General features: G+C 35.9%; 1 long non-coding RNA gene and 1 pseudogene across 1 annotated transcript in view; both read right to left on the bottom strand.

Moving 5' to 3' along the window:
• Positions 1–12,126: 12,126 nt before the first annotated feature.
• Positions 12,127–19,160, bottom strand: part of LOC140847495 (uncharacterized) — a 298,189-nt gene continuing 291,155 nt past the window's right edge. The window contains exon 4 of the long non-coding RNA XR_012127559.1: positions 12,127–13,034. This is a non-coding gene — a long non-coding RNA (uncharacterized lncRNA). The remainder of the gene's footprint in view (positions 13,035–19,160) is intronic.
• Positions 17,573–18,170, bottom strand: LOC108391751 (lysM and putative peptidoglycan-binding domain-containing protein 3 pseudogene; annotated as a pseudogene).

Raw genomic sequence — 19,160 nt, 5'->3', positions numbered from 1 at the left:
AAGAAAGTCCTTTCCTGCTTGTTGGATGCATTGCCCTTCTCTTCTGCCTGTGATTGTTATCCCCACTCCTAGAGGAGCCAACAGGTTTGTCCCCTAAGCTGCTGTGGGTGGGGTCTCCGTCAGAGCAGCACGGAGCCCTGCAGGGAGTGGTAGGCATGGCATGTGCACTCCTCTGTGCTAGTAGCACCCCTGCCCTGCAGCTGTGTGGCAGCAGCAGCCTTTGGGTCTGGCCCGGGTTTCTGTGCATTGGGCTTGGATTTGGGTCAGCTGCTGGGAGCATGCCTGCTCCCTCTGGCTCCGCCACAGGTGCATGTGGGGTTCTCCTGCACGGACCTTTACTGGCCTCCTCTGACTTCACTGCCACCATTTGGCATGAGCCGCACCCAGGCTTTTTGGTCGTGCTGCTTTGTGCTCACACAAGCCTCTCCTGGTCCCGTCTGGTCCTGTTGGCACATGGATCTGGTACTGGTCCCTTCCGGCACTGCCGTCCCTGGCACGTGCTGCCACTCTCCCACTACTGGGCCGATGTGTCTGGGTCTGCACCTGTTGTAGGAATGACTGGCAGGCTGCTTAGTGCCATGAGGAGCTTCAGAGCTGCACTGCCTCACCGCGGTTTGGGGTGCGTAAGTTTCCCCGGGATTCCCAGCTGCTGGCTATGTGTGCGGGGACAACTTCGTCCAGTTATGGGGTCCCTGTCTCTTTAAGACTTGCAGAAAGCACTTGCTTTTCTTTTGTCTCAGGGGCCCACTTTGCGGGGACCTGTCCGCAGGTTTTGCTTTTCCGTTTCTCTCATATCCAGCACCATGTGCACCTTGTGTCTTCGTTCTGGGTGTGGATTTCTAGAGCTGGTTGTTTAAGAGTCCTGGGCTTTCACTCCCTCCCCATTCTGACTCCTTTCTTCCCACTGGGTTTTGGGGTAGGGGAGCATTCATGTCCCGTCTGGCCGGGGCTTGCATCTTACCCCCTTTGTGTGATGTTGAGTTCTCACAGATGTAGATGTATCCTGGCTGTTGTACTGGATCCACTGGTGTCTCTTTTAGGAATAGTTGTATTTATTGTATTTTCATAAATATATATGTTTTGGGGAATAGATTTCCTCTGAATTACTCACTCCACCATCTTCCCATGATAATCCTTCATTTTTTAATTAGGTTATTTTGGTGTGTGTGTGTTGATTCATATGAATGTTTTATATATTTTTTATGTTAACCCCTTATTGTTTAAATCATTTATGAGTATATTCTCCCATACCATAGATTGCATTTCTGTTCTGCTAATGGTGTTCTTTGCTGTACAGAAGACTTTTAGTTTTATGTAGTCCACTTGCTCATTTTTATTTTGTTTCCCTTGCCAAAGGAGATGAGTCCAGGAAAATATTGCTCCTACTTATGTTCATGAAATTTTTGCATATTTTCTTCTATGAGTTTTATGGTATCCTGTCTTACATTCACGTCGTTGATCCTTTGAGTTTACTTTTGTGTATGGAGTTAAAAAATAGTCCAGTTCCATCTCTTGCACATATCTGTCCAGTTTTCCCAACACCAGTTATTGAAGATGCTGTCTTTTCCCCCATTGTGTAGTCATAGCTCCTTTATTGTATATTCATTAACCATATATATATATATGAGCTTTTATCTGACGATGGCATTTATTTTTTGAAATACAGTTGATATCCAATATTATATTGGTTCAGATGTATAACATAGTGATTTGATAACTATATGCAGTACTAAATGATCACAAAGGTTCACGTAGTTACCGTCTGTCAACATACAAATAAATTGCAGTATTATTGGCTATATTCTCCATGCTGTGCTTCCATCCATATGACTAATTTATTTTATAATTTGAAGTTTGTACCTATTTATTTCCTTCACTTATTTTGCACATCCCCACAGTCCTCCTCCCCTACAGCAACCACCAGTCTCTTCTCTGCATTTACGGGTTACTGTTTTGTTTGATTGTTTTGGTTTCTAGATTTCACATATAAGTGAAATCATATAGTGCCTGTCTTTGTCTTATTTCACTTAGCATAATACCCTCTAAGTGTGAATGGTAAGATTACATACATTTTTATGGCTGAGTAATATTCCACTGTATATGTGTACCACCTCTTCTTTATCCATTCATTCACTGAAGGTGACTTAGGTTGCTTCCAATATCTTGGCTATTGTAAATAATGCTTCAATAAATATAGGAGTGCATATATTTTTTCATATCAGTGATTTTGATTTCTTTGGCCAAATTCCCAGAAGTTGAATTATTGGATCCAATGGCATTTCCATTTTTAAGTTTTTGAGAAACTTTCATACTACTTTCCATAGTGGCTGTCCTTTTATCCTTTGTTGTGGAGGATTTGTTCATCTTATTTTCAGGTCTTTTCTGAGGAAATTATACCATATTTAGTAAATTTGTTTTGTTTGTGGTTAGAAGTGAGTTCAGGCTCTTCCTACATCACCATATTGAACCTTTACAATTTCTAGATATTTTCTAATTTGTCTTATGATTTCTTTTTAGACTCAGGTATTGTGTAAGAGGGTGGTGTTTAATTTCCATAATTTTGTGAATTATCCACTTTTCCTTCTGTTACTGATTTCTAATCCTGTTGCGATTAGAAAAGGTACTTTGTATGATATCTGTATTTTTAAGTCTCTTGAGACATAATTTGAGGCCTATGGTAAAGTGTGTACTATAAGATTTGAGAGGAGTATTTGTCTTATTATTGTTGGATAGATAGTTTTGTATGGGTCTGTTAGATCTAGTTGTTTTTTTCTGTTATTTAAGTCCTCTGCTTCCTTCCTTATATTGTGTATATTTGATCCATGTAATACTGAAACTGAAGTATTAATTTTTCCAATTATTTGTTTCTCCCTTCAATTAGTCAAGTTTTTTCCATTTTATTGATGTATAACTGAAATATAATATCATATATGTATAAGGTGTAAAACATGATTTGATATATGCACATATTGCAAAATGATTATTACAATAATTTTAGATAATTTCTGTCACCACACACACACAGTCACAACATTTTTCCTGTTATGAGAACTTTTAAAGTATATTCTGTAAAAATTTTTCAAATATAGTATCTTTTAATAGTCATCATGATGTACATTGTGTCCTAAGATCTTATTTATCTTATAACTGGAGGCTTGTATCTTTGAACTAATTTTATCCACTTTGATCAACCCCCACCCCCACCTCTGGCAACAAATTTTGACTTGTATTTCTATGTGTTTTTTAAAATTTCCACTTATAAGTGAGATTATATAGTATTTGTCTTTCTTAGACTTATTTCATTTAACATAATGCCCTCAAGGTCCACCCATGTTGTTGAAAATGACAATATGTCCTTCTCTTTTATGGCTAATATTCCATTTTCTGTGTCTATTCATCTATTTTCTATTCACCTGTTGATGGATACTTAGGTTGTTTCCATGTCTTGCCTATTTAAATAATGCTAAAATGAAGTTTGGATTGCAAACATCTCTTTGGGATAGTGATTTCTTTTCCTTCAGATATTTACTCAGAAATGGAATTCCTGGATGATGTGAAGGCTCTATTTATAAGTTTTTGAGGAAAATCTTTACTGTTTTCCATAGTGACTATGCCAATTTACATTCTCATCCAGAGTGTGCAAGGGTTCCTTTTAGTCAACATCCTTGCCAGGATTTGTTATTTCTTATGTCTTCAATGATAGCTATTCTAATTGGTGTGGTGTGACAGCTCACTCTGGGTTTGATTTGCATTTCCCTAGTAATCAGGGAACTTTTTAATGTACCTGTTGATGACTTGAATTTCTTTAGAGAAATGTCTATTCCGGTGCTTTGACAATATTTTAATTGCAGTATTTATGTATGTTTTTCTTTGCTATTAAATTGTATTAGTTTCCTAAATATTTTGGGTATTAACCCCTTAACAAGTGAGTGGTTTGAAAATATTTTTTTCCATTACCTTTTCCTTTTGTTGATCATTTCTTTTTGCTGTGCAGAAGCTTCTTAGTTTTATATAGTCCTGTTACAGGCTTAGATGTTGGTTTTCCCAGGATCGTGTCTTGGAGGTGACAAACAGTGAAGCCAGTAAACAAGAGCATAGAGGAAGCAGCAAAGTTTTTTAAATTTTTTATTAAGGTATGACTGATATACATTCTCATAAAGGTTTCACATGAAAAAGCAATGTGGTTACTACATTTACCCATATTATCAAGTCCCCACCCATACCCCAATGCAGTCGCTCTCCATCAGTGCAGCAAGATGCCACAGATCCACTATGTGCCTTCTCTGTGATACACTGTTCTCCCCGTGATCCCCGGTACAATGTGTATTAAACATAATACCCCTCAGTTCTCTTCTCCCTCCCTCCCCACCTGACCTTCCACACCCCTCTCCTTTGGAAACCACTAGTTCATTCTTGGAGTCTCTGAGTCTGCTGCTATTTTGCTCCTTCAGTTTTGTTTCATTGTTATACTCCACAAATAAGGGAAATCATTTGGCATTTGTCTTTCTCTGCTTAGCTTATCTCACTGAGCATAATGTCCTCCAGCTCCATCCATGCTGTTGCAAATGGTAGGATTTGTTTCTTTCTTATGGCCGAATACTATTACATTGTGTATATATGCAACATCTTCTTTATCCATTCATCTACTGATGGACACTTAGGTTGCTTCCATATCTTAACTATTGTAAAAAGTGCTGCGATAAACATAAGGGTGCATATGTCTTTTTGAATCTGAGAAGTTGTATTCTTTGGGTAAATTCTAAGGAGTGGGATTCCCGGGTCAAAAGGTATTTCTATTTTTAGTTTTTTGAGGAACCTACATATTGCTTTCCACAATGGTTGAACTAGTTTACATTCCCACCAGCAGCGTAGGGGGGTTCCCCTTTTTCCGCATACTCTCCAGCATTTGTTGTTCTTAGTCTTTTCGATGCTGGCCATCCTTACTCGTGTGAGGTGATATCTCATTGTGGTTTTAATTTGCATTTCCCTCATGATTAGTGATGTGAGGCATCTTTTCATGTGTCTGTTGGCCATCTGAATTTCTTCTTTGAAGAACTGTCTCTTCATATCCTCTGATGATTTGTTAATTGGGTTATTTGCTTTTTGGGTGTTGAGGCGTATAAGTTCTTTATATATTTGGGATGTTAACCCCTTGTCAGATATTTCATTTACAAATATATTCTCCCATACTGTAGGATGCCTTTTTGTTCTGTTGATGGTGTCCTTTTCCATACAGAAATTTTTAGTCTGATGTAGTCCCATGAGTTCATTTTTGCTTTTGTTTCCCTTTCTCTAAGAGATGTGTTCAGGAAGAAGTTGCTCATGCTTATATTCAGGAGATGTTTGCCTATGTTGTCTTATAAGAGTTTTATGGTTTCATGACTTACTTTCAAGTCTTAATCCATTTAGAGTTTACTTTTGTATATGGGGGTAAACAATAATTCAGTTTCATTCTCTTGCATGTAGCTGTACAGTTTTGTCAACACCAGCTGTTGAAGAGACTTTCATTTCCTCATTGTATATCCATGGCTCCTTTATCATATATTAATTGACTATATTTGGTTGGGTTTATATCAGGGCTCTCTAGTGTGTTCCATTGGTCTATGGGTCTGTTCTTGTGCCAGTACCAAATTATCTTGCTTACTGTGGCTTTGTAGTAGAGCTTGAAGTTAGGGAACGTAATGCCCCCAGCTTTATTCTTCCTTATCAGAATTTCTTTGGCTATTCAAGGTCTTCTGCAGGTCCATATGAATTTTGGAACTATTTGCTCTAATTCGTTGAAGAATGCTGTTGGTATTTTCATAGGAATTGCATTGAATCTATAGATGTCTGTTAGGTCCATCTGTTCTAATGTGTTATTCAGTGCCTCTGTGTCCTTACTTATTTTCTGTCTGGTTGATCTGTCCTTCAGAGTGAGTGGAGGGTTGAAGTCTCCTAGAATGAGTGCATTGAATTCTATTTCCCCTTTTAATTCGGTTAGTATTTGTTTCCCATATGTAGGTGCTCCTGTGTTGGGTGCATAGATATTTCTAATGGTTATATCTTCTTGTTGGATTGACGCCTTTATCATTTTGTAATGTTGTTCTTTGTCTCTTGTGACTTTCTTTTTTTTTGAAGTCTGTTTTGTCTGATACAAGTACTGTAATGCATGCTTTTTTCTATTAGTTGCATGGAATATCTTTTTCCATCCCTTCACTTTTAGTCTGTGTATGTCTTTGGGTTTAAAGTGAGCCTCTTGTAGGTAGCATATAGATGCATCTTGTTTTTTTATCCATTCAGTGACTCTATGTCTTTTGATTGGTGCATTCAGTCCATTTACATTTAGGGTGATTATTGATAGGTATGCACTTATTGCCATTGCAGACTTTAGATTCATGGTTACCAAAAGTTCAAGGTTACCCTCCTTACTATCTAAGAGTCTAACTTAACTCACTTAATATGCTATTACATCCACAATCTAAGGGTTCTTTTCTTTTTCTCCTCCTTTTTCATCCTCCTCCATTCTTTATATATTAGGTATCATATTCTGTACTCTTTGTCTATCCCTTGATTGACTTTGAGGAGAGTTAATTTAATTTTGCATTTGCTTAGTAATTAGCTGTTCTACTTTCTTTACTGTGGTTTTATTACCTCTGGTGATAGCTATTCAACCTTAGGAACACTTCCATCTATAGTAGTCCCTCCAAAATAGGCTATAGAGATGGTTTGTGGGAGGTAAATTCTCTCAGCTTTTGCTTATCTCCAAATTGTTTAATCCCTCCTTCAAATTTAAATGATAATCTTGCTGGATAAAGCAATCTTGGCTCCAGGCCCTTCTGCTTCATGGCATTAAATACATCATGCCACTCCCTTCTGGCCTGTAAGGTTTCTGCTGAGAAGTCTGATGTTCGCCTGATGGGCTTTCCTTTGTATGTGATCTTACTTCTCTCTCTTGCTGCTTTTAATAGTCTGTCCTTATTCTTGATCTTTTCCATTTCAATTACTATGTGTCTTGGTGTTGTCTTCCTTGGGTCCCTTGTGTTGGGAGATTTGTGCATCTCCATGGCCTGAGAGACTATCTCCTTCCTCAGATTGGGGAAGTTTTCAACAACTACCTCCTCAAAGACACTTTGCATCCCTTTTTCTCTCTCTTCTTCTTCTGGAATCCCTATAATGTGAATATTGTTCCATTTGTATTGGTCACACAGTTCTCTCAATATTCTTTCATTGTTAGAGATCCTTTTTTCTCTCTGTGTCTCAGCTTCTTTGTATTCCTCTTCTCTAATTTCTATTTCATTTATTGTCTCCTCCACCATATACAATCTGCTTTTAATACCCTCCATTGTGCTCTTCAATGATTGGGTCTCCAACCGGAATTCATTCCTGAATTCTTGAATATCTTTCTGTACCTCCATTAGCATGTTAATGATTTTTATTTTGAACTCCCTTTCAAGAAGAGTCATGAGGTCTGTGTCATCATTCTCAGGGGTCATATTAATTTTACTCTGTACCACGTTCCTTTGGCATTTCATATTTGTATATGGCACCCTGTAGTATCCAGAAGCTCTCCTCTCTAGAGCTGCTCAGCCCCTGAAGGAATGTCGGGGGTTGCAGGGGAGTGGTATTATTGCCTGGGGGGAAGAAAGAGCTGTTTCCTTCTTCCCAGCTGCTATGCCTTTCTCCACTTCTGGAGCCAGTGGGTCAAGCACTCAGGTATAAGCTTTTGTCCCAGAGAAGCTGGATTAGGATTCCTGCTTTTCACAGGTGGCCGGAATCTCAGTCTCTCCAGGAATTCTGCCTGTCTTAGCTTTCCAACTGCATAATCACAAGGTTATCATGAAAGCACCATGAAATGTAGGTTTGTGCTCTCAGAACAGATCTCCAGAGCTAGGTATTCAGCAGTCCCAGGTCTCCACTCCCTCCCCACTCCATTTCTCTTCCTCCTGCCAGTGAGCTGGGGTCAGGGAAAGGCTTGGGTCTTGCTGGGCCACAGCTTTGGTACATTAACCTGTTCCATGAGGTCTGCTCTTTTCTCCAGGTGTATGCAGTGTGGCACAGTCCTCTTTCCTGTTAATCTCTCAGGATTAGTTGTATTAATTATATTTTTGCATTATATGCAGTTTTAGGAGAAAGCCTCTGTTGCACCTCTCACACTGTCATCTTTAATCCATCTCAACCAGCAAAGTTTTTAATAAAGGATGAAAAAGAAAAAATGGACTCCCGCTAACTGGGAGGTGCCCCAAGGTAGGACACTGCTTGGTCTGTAGTGTCTAGGGTTTATAAGTGCAAAATTGGAGTATATCTACCCATGTGGCTGGGATTTGTTGTTAGGGCCATGATGGGATTGGGAAACTCCCTTGTTTGTCAGGCTCAATTTTCCCAGATGTCCAGGATGATGTTTTTTGTTTATTGTGAAGACTTGATCCTAATTGTCTTCTGCCTGCACCTCACCTGGATCTTGAGCTATGTCTGCCTGTGTCTGTTGTTTTGAGTTCTATCTACCTGCATCTAATACCTGTCTCAGTTCACTCTCTTAAATAGATTTTGTTGCTTCTGTTTAGGTGTCATATCTAAAAATTAATTTCCAGATGCACATCAAAAAGTTTCCTCCCTACTTTTTCTTCTAGAATTTTTATGGTTTCATATCATACATTTAAATCTTTAATATATTTTGAGTTAATTTTTGAGAGTGCCATAAGATAGGGGTTGAATTTTATTCTTTTGATGTGAATATCCCATTTTCTGAGCCCCACATATTGTAGAGACTGTTTTCTCTCATTTGAGCATTATTAGCACCCTTATGAAATATTAGCTGACCATATATAAATGGTTTTTTTACTGGACTCTAGATTCTCTTAGTCATTGTATTGGTTTCTGTGTCAGTATCCCACTACTTTGATTACTTTAGCTTTGTAATATACTTTGAAATAAGGAAGTATGATGCCTCCATATATATTCTTTCTTAAGATTCATTTGGACATTTGTGATCATATATGTTCCATTCCCATTTTAAGATTTTTTTCTTAAATGCCATTGGAATGTTGACAGGGATTGCATTGAAAATATAGATGGTTTTGGATCATTTGGAGATTTTATCAATATTAATTGTTTCAGTTCAATAAATGGGATATCAATTCATTTGTGTCTTTTTCAATTCATTTCACCGGTGTTTAACAGTGTAGCTATCCTTCACATCCTTGATTAAATTTATTCTTTAAAAAATTATTTTTGAAGCTTTTTAAATGCTATTGTTATCTTAATTCCTTCATAGATAATTTGTTGTTAGCCTATGGAAGCATTGTTGATTTTTATATGTTAGTATTGTATCCTGCAACTTTACTGTTTGCTGATTAGATTTGTTTTTTTTGTGTGATGGTATTAGAATTTAATTTAAAATCTTGTCATGTGCAAATACAGATGACTTTACTCCTTTCTAAATCCTATGTCTTTTGTTTTGTTTTTTTGTTTTATTACTGAGGCTGACTTCCAGTTCAATGTTGAATAAGAGTTGTAATAGTGAGCACCCTTTTCTTTTCCTGCTCTTAAAGGAAGAGCTTTCAATCTTTCACCACTGACTATGATGCTAGCCATTGACTTGATATATATTGTCCTTATTATGTTGAAGCACATTCCTTCAAAACTAATTTACTGAAATTTTTTCATCATGAATAGGTACTGAATTTTGTCAAATTGCTCTTTCTTCATCTATTATGATATGATTTTTACTCTTCATTTTATTAAAATGATGCATCCCATTTATTGATTTGTATATGTTGAAATACTCTTGATTACCAGAGATGAGTCCCACTTGATCATGGTGTATGATACTTCTAATGTGCTGCTGAATTCAGTTTGCTGTATTTTGTTGAACATTTTTGCTTGTGCATTCATCGAGGTTATCAGACTAATTTTTTATAGTGTCCTTACCTGACATTGTATCAAGTTAATGCTGGCTTTGTAAAATGACTTTTGGAGTATTCCCCCTGCAATTTTTTGGAAATGATTGAGTAGGATTGACATTAATTCTGTAATTGTTTCATAAAATTCATCAGTGAAGCAATCTGGTCCTGGTATTTTCTTGGGAGGTTTTTGATTACTGATTCAATATCCTTCCTTGTTATTAATCTATTCAGATTTTTTAATTTTCTTCCTGATTTAGTTGTAACTTGTATGTTTCTAGAAATTTATCCATTTCTTCAAATTTGTCATTTGTTGACTAATAGATGTTTATAGTACTCTGATTCTTTAATTACTGTGGTATATCAGTTTAATGTCTCTTTATTCATTCATAATTATAATTTTTTGGGTCTGCTCTCTTTTTTGGGTTGGTCTTGGTAAAGGCTTATTGTTTTGTTTATCATTTCAAAGAACCTACTTTCACTGTTGTTGATATTTTCTATTGTTTTCTTGCTCTTTCTTTTAATTCTGCTCTAACTTTTATTATATCCTTCCTTTGGCTAACTTTGGGCTTAATCTGTTCTTTTTCTCTTTCTTTTAGCTGTAAAATTATTGCTTATTTTACATCTTTTTATTTTCTTGATGTTTGTGCTTATAACTCTAAACTTTCCTCTGGGACTGCTTTTAGTGCATCCCATAAGTTTTGGTATGTTGCATTTCCATTTTCATTTGTCTCAAGAAACTTTTCAATTTCCCTTTTAATGTCTTCTTTGATCCTTTGGTTGTTCAGGATCTTATTGTTTAATTTTCATATATTTGTCATATTTTCAGTTTTCTTCTTGTTATTGATTTCTAGTTTCATCTGGTTGTGGTAAAAAAAATACATGGTATGATTTCAACTATGTTAAATTTGCTAAGATTTGTTCTGTGTCTTAACATATGCGATATTTTAGAAAATGTTCCATGGTGATTGACAAGAATGTCTACTCCTCTATTTTTAGATGTTCTTTGTATGTATATTTGATATAAACATGTATGTGTATTTAGGTATATTTGGTCTATAGTATTCCAATCTGTTGTTTCCATATTGATTCTTTGTGTAGGTGGTCTACCTATTGAGAGTGAATTAACAAATTCTCCAGCTATTATTATATTGCTGTTTATTTCTCCTTCGAGTTCTGTGTTTTTATATATTTATGTATATAAATAATGGTTGCATATTTAGAGCATATAATCTTGGTAGAAGACTCTTTAATTGTTATATAATCACCTTTGTCTCTTTGACAATTTTTGTGTTAGTGTCTGCTTTGTATGATATACAAACTACTTCTGCATTCTTTTGGTTACCATTTGCTCAAAATATCTTTTTGTATCTCTTAACTCTATCATTGTGCATCTTTAAAGGTAAAGTGAATCTCATAAGCAATTTATCATCACTTTTGATCTTTTATGAATTCATCCATTCTGTCTTTTTTCCAGTTTTATTGAGATATAATTGACATATAAAATGGTATTACTTGTTTTTATGCAACATGATGATTTATGAATACATTGTGAAATAACCAAAATAAGGTTAAATAACATCCATCACATCACATAGTTACATATTTTTTCACAGTGAGTTTTAACATTTATTCTCTTAGCAACTTTCAAAAATACAGTATTGATAACTTTAGTCACCAGTCTGTATATTAAAGCCTATGTCTTTTGATTAAAGAATTTAACATTTCCTTTTGAAGTATTAATCGGTAGGTAAGGGCTTAGTCTTGCTGTTTTGTTAATTATTTTCAAATTGTCTTACAGATACAATTGTTCCTTGCTTCTTATCTTGCTGTTCTTTTGTAATTTGATATCTTTTGATAGAACTGTGGTTTGACTTCTTTATCATGCTCTTTTGTGTAGCTAACACAGCTTTTTCCTTTGTAATTACCATGAGGCTTCCAGAAAATATATTTATAACATCCTATCTTATACTGATGACACCTTAAATTTGATGACTTTCCTTAAGTTTACATTTTCATTTCATCTCACTTTTTAGGTTATTGATATTATAATTTTAATGTTTTTTGTATTTTCAATAAAAAAGCAAATTATAATATCATGGCTATTTTAGTATGTTTGTATTTTACTTTTTAAACTATAGTTTTAACTGTATTATGTTCCACCATTGCAATACTAGAGAATCTGATTTTGATTCTGTATTTACCATTACTTGTGAGTTTTCCACCTATATTCATACATTTTCATGATGTTAACTAAAATCTTTTTACTTCTTTAAAATTTTACATATAGTTGTGCTAAACTCCCTCAGCTCTTTTGGTTGCTGTTGTTCTTCAGGAAAGTCATGTTTCTCCTTCATTTCTGAATAACTTTGCCTGGTATAGTATTCTTGGTTGGCAGGGTTTTTCTCTTTAAAAATATGAATATATCCCATTCTTTCGACTTAAAAAGTTCCTATTGAAAAATCCACCCATAGCTTCATAGAGGGTTCCCTTTTATGTCACTCTTCCCTTGTTGCTTTCATAATTCACTGTTTGGAGTTTGACAAAATCCAGGCAGAAAAAGAATTAATAACTTGGGATTGAAGGAACTGATGAGAATGGTTGTAATTTTTAATGATGTTTTACTTAAACATTGTTGGTTTTCAATGTTTTGGTTTCCCAGGTTTAAGGAAAACTTTTTCTCTTTTCTCTTAAGCAATCTATGACTTACAGCAATTTTGTAAACTTTTGTAAACAGAAATGAAGCATTTACTTTTTCCCTGCATGTTCGCTCCAGATTCTGTATTATCTTTGATAGATATTGGAGTTACCATAGAGAAAAATATTTTGTGGTAGTGGTACAATACAGCACACTCTTGTGGGTATTAAATTCTAGTCATATTTATTCTTTTTGAGGTTATGTTTTTACATGTAAACTGGACTGGGTCCTGAATTATTCTAGTTTCCTCAAATATCTGGCTAATACTCTCCAAAAAAATATTTCCAATTTTATTACATCCTTCTCACACAGAATCACTAACAAAGACTTTCCTTGAACCTCTTTGAAGGGACCATACCATGTCATTACCCAAATGGCAGCCAAACTTCAGGGTCTTGAAACTTGAGTCCACATCTCCCAAATAAAATGGTTCCTCCAGACTCAAAATTGCACACCAGCTGTAGATATAAAATTAAAATTAACTAGAAAGCTACCACCCCATTAATAAATAACACCTTGTGGTGGATAGTTCTCCCAGGATCATGGATCAAGATCTTCATCTCCAATATGAAGTTTTTATTCCTTTTGCCCTTTGGCTACTAGTCTTTTTCTATTAATGCACATAAATCCAAAGTTTTTTTACTCTGGCAACTATTGCTGAATCTACTGCTAAGGCCATAGATATACCACAAAAGTCCCTAGACTTTTTTGCCATGGAAATTTTAGATAATAGAATTGCTTTACATAAATTATTGCCTAAATAAGAAGGAGTATGTGCCACAGCAAATACTTCCTGCTGTTTCTGGGTCAACAGCTCTGGTATTTCTTGTAGCAAAAATATATGAAATTAGCAAACAAGCCACTTGGCTAAAGCAGTTTGATGCTTCTTTGGGTAATTTCTGTTTGATACCTACTGGATCAAACTCCTGCAGGAACTCAAAGTATATTTTTAATTGAAGTATAGTTGATACACAACTAGGAATGTTAATAATACTGTAATATATTTGTATAATGACAGATGGTAACTACACTTATCATGGTAAGCATTTAGTAATAAATATAATTATTGAATCACTATGTTGTACACCTGAAACCAATAAAATATTGAGAGCTCAAAACCTTTTGCACATGAGCATGTGAATTTCCAAAATTTACATTTTGCAAAAAGAGAAGTTTCTGTGACTCCTTCACATGGGTTCTCATGTACTGTGGTAACAATCCCATTGGTGAAGCCTTGAAGTAGACTACAATTAAGTTAAGAGAATTTTAAATTGTAAGGTTCAATAGGATTATGAAAGTTGTAGTGTCTAATGTAAAGTGATTTATGCAAAGAAGTTGTGTCTCTTTTACCTGAATGTTTATGGAAATGTATGTCTGGCTGGGGAACACTTCCCTTACCTACCATTGTAAAACCAAAACCTGTTGATAAAGTCATAAAAAAGGCTACAGTTAAGGATGTAAGGGTTAATGGGACTAAGATGAAAATTTGGAAGAGAACTGGTATGTTTGATCAGTGATCACATAAAGTGGTCGTGTCCATTGTAACAGAATGCATTATGAGATTGGATATTGTGTTTGACTGGAGAACATTTCTTCTACCTTGTATTGTAAAACAGAAAGCATGTATGTATTTCCTTCAATCAATATTAATTGTACATGTTAAATGGGTATGAATAATATTCTCTAAGCCCAAACTGTGCAGAACAGAAGCTGTATTGCTGGTAATGACAAATTATCTGTGTGATAATGGCCCGATGTGGAGCATAGACAAAAGCTTATAGCAAAAACATGTGAATATTTCCTAACAATGAATACTAGGACTTTGAACTAGAATATTCCCATTTGGGGGCAATTGTTAGCTTGTTGTTATATATTGAAACTGCCACTGTGACTGAAAGGCATAAATTTTCTTGAAATTTGAAATACCAATAATGTCTTGGATGATGTTGGAAAAACACTCTAATGGGGATGGTAGTGCTCATTATATTTCCATAATAAAGTAGAAATGCTTATACAATATCTGGTTACCTGAGGAACACAAGAAGGAGATACCTATATGTTGGGAGCCTTTTTTCCTCTAGGGCTAACTCTGGAACTGTGTTGGGAGCTGTAGGATTCTATTACCACTTGGACAGTGCCCTACAAACAGCTCTCAACTGACCAAAAAATAGCTGTCTGACTTCTGGATGGCAGCTCCAAGGTGAATGGACAGCATCTTATTTGAAAGGCCACCATTCTGATCAAAGAAGATAAAACCAACTCAGTGGGCTTAACTGCATACTATTTTCCTAGCAGTGATGGAAGAATTAAACATTGATAACAGTGTCAAAGTTTAGGTCTTACTGACTCATGGGTGATGGCCAATGGCCTGCCCATATGGTCAGAGTGCAATAGAAAGCTGGCCTATTAAATGGATTCCCAGATAGGGCACAACCCCATAGAAATCACTATGTGAATTTGAAGGGTGTATTAAAGTAGAACATACCAATGTTCATCAGAACTACCCTCCAAATTTGGAATCTGATTAGAATTGACAAGCAGACATTTTCATGTCCTTTCTTAAGTTGATCAACTGGCTTCATGAAATGGTTATGGATTACTGCTGCAATGCATAAAATGACTGAATCTAGATATATTCCTCTTGTATCTTCTGAGGCACAAAATGTCAATAAGAACTGTTCTGTCTGTCAGCAAAAATTGCAGAGATAACAGATGGCCATGCAGCAGATTCCTTGTGGGGAAGGCTCTGAACAGAGTTGACAAGTCTGACTGATGCTGATAGCCCTGGGGTGCTACAAATGTGTCTTGACAGCAATAGACACTGACTCTGGACTGAGTTTTAGATACCAGGTGAGAGATACAAATTCTCAGGGTGCTTTAAAATAACTGGAACAGAAGATATTGCATCAATTTAGACAGATGACAATCATTTCTTCATACAAAGGAACATACTTTTAGTACATAATGTCCAACAATTGGCAGAGACATAGCCTTCTCAGAGCAATAGTTTGATAGAGAATCAGAAGAAGCAATTAAAACATTGGTTGTCTAAAATTGGGGGAGATAAGAGACATGAAAGTCTGGCTTATAAGCCTTCACAAGTATGTGCTTACATTCGACATGGGTGAGGTTAAAAAACTGACGTCATTGCATAGATTCCTCTGTCTCACTGGTATATTTGGGAAAGAGGGTATGTAGAAGGATGTTGGTATGACTATGAAATTTTTAGACACTGAGAGGAGAAAGGACAGTGGCACAATATCTGTACTTTTCCTTTCTTTTCTACATCACCTCAAGTTTTTTTTCCCCCTATCTGATGCAATCATCACAAGTCCAGGGATGCAACTACAAGTGTCAGAGGCAGGGATGATTTCTAGATGAGAAACAAATTATATTTTAAACCTATGTTAGACCTCTTAAGGGCCTTATGGAGTGGGTTGTGTCTTCACCGCATCTGGCAAAACTGGGGTTAACAGTAAATGCAGCTATATTGCCTAATGGTAAAAATAGTCCACTAGCTCTGCACTTGTTTAACATTACCCTATCTGAATGAGTGGATTAATGGGGTGTACTTGATAGCCCAGTATTGCTGCCTTCAATCTAGACCTGTACAGTGGCCAAACCTAGTATCCCTTCTAAAGGTGGAAAATTTTGGTCATAAATGTGAAGAAAGAGGACAAGAAGCTGAGGGTAAAGGAATGAATAAATAGGTTATTCAATGAAGAAAATCCATATTATATTAACACTTTGAAAGGGTCTCAGAGCAAGAGATGATGTTGTCTTTAGCTCAACTTTACCAGAGGCCTGAAAGAGTAAAGAAATATCACTATATATATATATATATATATATATATATATATATATATGTGATATGATATAACTATATGACATGAGACCACTTCTGCTTTTAGAACCTGACAAGATCAAATAGAAGCCTAAAAACCTCAGTGGCCTCACCTTGGAGATACATTATATGATGATGGACTGGATAATTATTAATGACAATAGGATTCTAATAACGTTCCAGTATCTTTTGTCTTTTATGATTGTTTTGCAATAAGACAGCCATGTTCAAAGACCAAGGGGTAGGATGAGATATTGTGAGATTATAAGAAATACATATTTTTGTTTTTTTCCCCAACTCCTGGCCAGGAATCCTAAAACCTTGGTAACTTCCTTAGTAATAAAGATGCTAGGAGCATCTTTTATACTAATATTTGGTCTTTGAGCCTAGTTCCTGACATTGCTTCTTAAACCCTTTGGATTTCCTAGGCAATAAGAACACCTTTTTTTCTAATTAGGCAACTCTTGGTGGGCTCCTGGATAGCTTCAAGATGGTGATTGTTCAGATAAAAGACAAGAGCATTATTAGAGGGTTGGAAATTTCAGCTTCTATATCCATCCTCTGGGGAGGAGAGAGGGAACAAGATTGAGTTAACAACCTATCACACCAACATGATGAAGCCTCTGTAAATATCCCTAAAGTATGGAGTTTGGATAGCTTTCATGTTGGTGAACACATCCATTTTCCAGGAAGGTGACATACCCCAAATCCATGGGGACAGAAGTTCCTGTCTTGGAACACCCAGACCTTGTCCTATGTACATCTTCATATGGCTGTTCATTTGTGTATTTTATCATATCCTTTACTACATAATTTTATATAATCAGTGTAAATGAGTGTATTCTTGAGTTATGTGAGCCAATATAACAAGTTATTGAACCTGAAGAGGGTGTTGCAGATACCCCTGTTTATAGTCATGTCAGATAGAAGTGGGGGTAACCTGAGAATCCACTACTTGCAGTTGGCATCTGAAGTGGGTTCAGCCTGTGGGACTGAACCCTTTAACATGTGGGATCTGTTACTAACTCCAGGTAGATAGTGTCAGAATTGTATAATTGTAGGATACCAAGTTGGTATTGGGAAATTGGTTGTTGTGGGGGAAAAAACACTTATTTGTGGCCAGAAATATTGAGAGGAGTAGAGGGAACATTTTTACTTATGTAGAATATTTTTATTATCAGGCTAAAACATATTTGTTACACTGTTAAGGCAGATACCATATTACTAAGGTTCTCTGTTTTGGTGTCTGTAAATTTTACTATTTATTATATGTCTTGGTTCACTTTTTAAAAAAGAGCTACCAGATGACTCACAGGAAGAAAGATGATCATCACCTGGCAAAATTGCCTGTTGTTCTGGAGCATATTGAACAGATGAAGGACATAAATCCTGTTTTCCTTTTGGAGTATAAAGTGTTTCAGCCAGTTAGCCAAACTAGCTTACTGGAATTCTGATAGATCTAAAAGCAAAAAAGCCTTGATTGCTGAAGAGATTGTTAATCCTCTTGGTATTTGCTGCTGTACAACATTACTAAAGGGTCATTGAATTTAAATGTCTCCTGTTTATCCTTTGCTAACTATATCATGTCGAAACTATCTCTTGATGTACTTCAAATTTTTTCTTTTCCTTTTGATTGAAACTCACATACTTCATCCTCCTCCAACAATTCAGTGTCTGTATAATTTCCAAATGTATATATTTGGCTACCCTACCAAAGATAAAAATTATAATTCTTATGACTCCCTGCCATTAATTAAAAATCTGTTACATTAGCAGGAGGAACAAAATGAGGAGATGGCTGCTGGGTCTTCCACCACCATCCTGGGTAAATTTATTGCTGAGCTTACATTTTAAGACACCCTCTGCCTCTGCCACCACTGTCTCTGCCTCCCATGTACATTTCTCTAGTAAAATTTTCATTTCAGTTATTTTGCTTATCAGCTCCATAATTTATGTTTTGCCCTTTTAAAAATTCATTTATCTTTATTTATATCTTCATTTCATTCATATGTTGTTTTTATGATTTCCTTTTGCATTTTGCCCATGATATCCTTTAGTTCTTCGAGCACGTTTAAAAATTTTAAAACCCTTTTCCTAGTGAGTTGAAGTCCTGACTTCTTCAAGGATGGCTCAGTCAATTTACTATTTTTTCTTTTGAGTGGGCTATACTTTCCTGTTTCCTTGTTGTTGTTGTTGTTGAAACATGGTTCCATATATTACAGTGTAGTAACTCTTGAAATCAGATATCTTCTTTCCTCATGATGTTTTTTAGTTGTTGAATCTCTAGCAATCCATTTGTTTTGTGGCTTTTCCAAACTACATTTGCAAAGACTTATTCCTTTTCATGTGTGGATACTGAAATCTCTGTGCTTTAGCTTGTGCTCAACTAATGATTTGAAAGACTTTCATTGAACTCAAGGAGGTAAAAAAAAGCAAAAAGAAACAAACAAAAATAAAAATCTAACAAAACCGCACATTCCTCTTTCATGGCAGATTGAGTCTGTGACAACACACTCCTTCAATATTTAAATATTCACTGAGCCAAATGATCAGTCTGAAGTAAAGGCTCAGGATTTTCTCAGTTCTTTTCCAATCATGCATCTGCTCTGGGCATGCACATGGTCTTCCAAAGCCCCCGTATACATGAGAAGTTTTGGTGGATGACTACATATTTTTATCATAATTATTTGCTCAACAAAAGATTTTAATTAAACTTTCAGTGTTTTGAGCAATACCCACA

Source organism: Manis javanica, chromosome X (genome assembly GCF_040802235.1).
Source record: "Manis javanica isolate MJ-LG chromosome X, MJ_LKY, whole genome shotgun sequence".
Classification (NCBI taxonomy): domain Eukaryota; kingdom Metazoa; phylum Chordata; class Mammalia; order Pholidota; family Manidae; genus Manis; species Manis javanica.
Note: the sequence above shows the minus strand (reverse complement) of the source record. Positions and strands in the feature narration are given on the sequence as shown.